The sequence below is a fragment of the Papaver somniferum genome, chromosome 10, assembly GCF_003573695.1.
Source record: "Papaver somniferum cultivar HN1 chromosome 10, ASM357369v1, whole genome shotgun sequence".
NCBI classification, from domain to species: domain Eukaryota; kingdom Viridiplantae; phylum Streptophyta; class Magnoliopsida; order Ranunculales; family Papaveraceae; genus Papaver; species Papaver somniferum.
This window is the reverse complement of record NC_039367.1, coordinates 103,698,511-103,702,868: the sequence shown is the minus strand read 5'-3', so window position 1 is coordinate 103,702,868 and position 4,358 is coordinate 103,698,511.

Sequence of the window (4,358 nt, the reverse complement as noted above, 5' to 3'; positions counted from 1 at the left end):
CTAAGACCAATCGGCGTGCTTCCTTTCCCCTCTGGATTAAATATTGGGCTCTGCGGTTGGTAGAAGGAAAAGTTCTCCCTCCCAAGCGGAAAAAGACGAACTCTCGTGCCGAGTTGGCCGCTTACATCATATTCTGGATTTTCCATGATGTGTTTGAGTATAGTCCCTAAGATAAAATCAAGAGCGAGCTCGTGCCGATGGCAGTGTTGTTATCTCGCGGCGTCTCCTTCCCACTCGCGCCGATGTTTTTAGGTGACTTGTACCGTCATTTGGATTTATTTTGCACGACCTCCAAACAGTGGGTTCAACCCATAAGATCGAGACTTACATCCCGACCTCTTTTATGCAAACGTGGTCCTGAGAGCATGTTTCCCCATATGCTCCTGAGCCTAATGAGTTAGCAGTCCACCGTGAAGAGGATGTTGAGCAGGAAGATGGTTCGATTAAGAGGGTTCCTGTTACTTACGGCTACCCACGAATGGCCCTTTGGCATGGTAAGGGGAAGGTACCCAAGGGAGATATAACTCAATATATGGACGTGTCCAAGGGTTTTGTGTTGTTTCTATATCATGATGGTCGATCGGGTCCAGCACATTATGATTTTACTGCATCTTTAGACACAGAAATGGACTCAACACGGCCCTTGAAAAAGTCGGATTTTGATTCGGTGATGGCACTATTGCCTGGTTATCTTCCTGGCTTCGACGATGGTAAGTTTATTGCTATGTCTTACAATCCTGATCGTACGGCTCGACAAGTTGGGTTTGACCAAGGGACTCCCCTAAGGTTTCCTTCTTGGGGAAGCTCTGATATCGGGGATGTCATCGCCAGTTTTGATCGTTTCTTCTTCAAAGGGTCGGCACGTCTGGGTGATCGGGGGATCAACTTTTCGTTTAAACAACCTATTCCCGAGCGCCCGTTGGCAGTTATCGAGGGTGCCCACGAATATCAACTTTTCATGTGTCGTCGAGATTTGAATTTCCTTTTACGAGAATAGTCTCCTCCCCGCGACTTGTCCCATGAAGACCTCCGGGCGCTTCATGCGTCTGGCAGGATTAAACTTGATGATACCATAGCTGCCACGCATCGCCTCGGCCCGGGTACCAAAGGTCGTCCTTTAGAGACCTTCGTGACTTATTGGGATCCTCCTGAAGGTTATGACCCTATAAGGATGAAGAAAGAATCAAAGTCATTTTCTGACCATAAGCCCCCTCGGCTAGATGTGCCTAGGCCAGTTATTAGTCCTTTGGCGGTACAAGTACTTATCACCCTCTCGCATGTTCTTTATTATATATATATATATATATATATATATATATATTATTAAAAGCAAGTGGTAGGAATCACATTCTCAGGAAACTCCTCTCTCCAATCTTGTGGGGTGAAAGGCCCCTTCTTACGTAATGGAGGAGTACCTGAACATGCATGAGAGTGATTGGACTGAGAAGATCCTATCTAAAAAGGCCAAGCGAGAAGCAGCTAAATTTCCTACTATGCGTCCTTGTTCTTATGCTAATGTCTCATCCCTACAACCTTAGCAGGCTCGTCGGAGAAGCGCATCACAGCCTCCCCGGAGCGTTAGTGGTAGTCCAACCCCCTCGTTCGTAGACCAGTTGAGGAATCTTTGGGTTAATCTCTCAGAGGGGACCGATGGGGTATCCCACATCTTCACATATCATTAGTTCACCCTCTTTGGGCCGAGCCAGAGGCGGACCCCGGTATCTCCTAGTGCCATTTTGCAGTCAATGAGCCCATCTGGGTCTAACCGGTCAGTTTTTGGTGGGTCATCATCCCATGTGGCACCATCGGTTGGTGATCTTAAGGGTAATTTACACAACCCCCTATTTAATATGTGTCTTCGTTTTTTCTCATCCTTCTCGCTTCTCTCTTTTCTGTTTCTATAAATCTGAGTATTTTTTTGCAATGTCGTTCATCCCTCATTTTTCAGGTTCTCCTAGTGACTCTGAATCATCTTCCGGTTCTTCCATGTCTCGTCGTAAACCTGCTAATCTTCCGCTCGACTCAGCAATTCCTAAGGTTAGTTTCTTGTCTTTTCCTTTGTGCTATATTTCCACTTGCTTGCTAATACCTCGCCTTTGGCACTAGGATATGGGTAACAAGTGCAAGGAGGCCACTAAACCAGAAGGCCCCAACATAGATAGTGTGTGGCGTGTAGTCCCTGGTGGTGACGGGTCTACTAAGCGTGCTCGGATGGATGGTAGTGGTTCTTCCTTTACCACTAATTCGGAGAAGCGAAATGGTGTTCCTGCCGTACCAGCCATTCCCGTCGTGCCAACAAATCCCGAGGACGCGTAGATTCGTTTTCCTTTAGTAGCGAGTGCTACCGAGGCTGGGGTAGATCCTTCCACCCATACACTAGTCCACAGTTTTGGGTTCCATCTGTCTTCGCCGCTACTTATAGGGACATCGTGGAGCGCGACAGCGGTCACATGGTGAGGGATGATCTTCTAGACATCCGAACTTTGTGCTACATGACTAAAAACCTCTTGGAAGTCGCCGACCAGCTCACACGAGTTGGGGATGATCTGTTGATGCGGCGACAATCCGTGGCTGGGAGACTACCATCCGACCAGCAATAAACATTAAATTCCCAATAGGGTTGTTGGAGGAGCTGTTGGTGAAGGTGAATGATCGTAATGATCCTCGTGTACGCTTACGAGTCAGATTTCTAAGCTAGAGCAGGAACTAGTGAAGCGTTCCAAGACGACTGCCAGCAGGAAGAAAGCGCTGAATCAGTTGGTTGCTGATGTGGGGGTGGCTAGCGATGAGGTGATCCGGGCTGAGACCGCGGAGGAAACAGTTCGTGCGGAACTTGAGGAGAAACGACATGATTCGTCCGCGCTTCAGTCCTTTTAATGCACTGCTTTATTTTTTTCTATTCTTTAGTTGTATTGATCCCCTCATATCTCTTGGATAATTTTCGTTGTTGGAGGTTGTTTTTTTTATTATTATTTGTTTGTTGTGGGATATTAATATTGTGTTTGGTTGTTATTAATTTATCATTAGTGTTTCCTAAGTTTTATCAGCCTTGAATCCATGATTTAGTGATGCGTTAGCTGCTCATGCTTCCTCCCCTCCCCCCCCCCCCCCCCCCCCCCTTTTCCTTCTTTTCTTTTTATGATTTAACGGGGTAAGGGGGTATTGTCTAAATGATAAGCACGAAAGTGCGACGCATTTTAACCCATAAATACATTGGCTAGGACTCATTATTTCTCTAATAAACTTGTTTTAAGTCTTTTCAAGGAAATAAGCTCTTATGGAGAAAGTTGCTCGAAAAGTGGTTTTTACACCCCAGAGGACACGTGTTATTCGGACTCTCACTATTGGATAAGGGGCACCTCAATTATTAAGGGGCGCCTTCTTTACTATTCAACACCTATTTCTAAAGGGACACCGAAACTGGATAAGAGGAGGTCATCTTCAACCTTTTGAATCTTTGAAATTTGGCGGGAAAATGGCAACAAAATTAGGGTTTCAGTTTTAGAGGTGTTTGGTTGAGACTAAATAGCTGAAATCAAATGGGTTTGCTCCTAGAACCTAAACAGGGATGGTAATGTGCTCTGAATCAATTAAGTTGGGTTGGATAATAACAGATTGATGTAAACAGGGAAGAACAGTTTTGGAGGGAAAGTATAACTCTCACCTGCGTATTATTTTGGATTGATGCCTGTAGAGATTTGCTCGGATTTGTTGTCGTGTTTGGATAGATTTGAGACAGTTAGAGTTAAACAGGGGAGGTATATGTTCCATGCACGTAAAAAAGGAAGGATTTTTTCATGATTTGATAAACAGGGAAAGTGTTAAATGCTCGAGAGATACTCGATATTCTGGCAGTGATTTGAGAGATTTTGTCGTGAAGATTCTCTGAGATTTGTTTGGAAATATCCTGTTACACTTAAACAGGATTGGTGGGTGCGTTAATATGGGAAACAATGGGTTGTGTACGTGGATTTTACAAAACAGAGTTTGAAGATATACAGAGACTTTGTTTGTGTTATCTTAGAAGATACATGCTGATTTGGAGGATATTTGTCGTGGGAGTATATTCTGAGTTGATTAGAAGAGTTTGGAAATATTTTCGAGCAAGAAAGAAGACGCGTAATGGAAACAAATATCTCGGGTTGTCTGTTATTTATCCACGAGATGGTTGAGCTGTTTTTGGGAGTTGCATGAGGTGAAAGAATGTTTGAATCTATCCGGTACGTGTTGGCAACAAGTTTGGAGTATGAAAACCACGAGCAGAGGCGTGAGAATGGAGAGAAGAAAAATATAAGGGAATAATATCTCGAAAAAATGGAGAGAGTGATTGCGGAAGATTTTGGAGTTATTGTTGATTA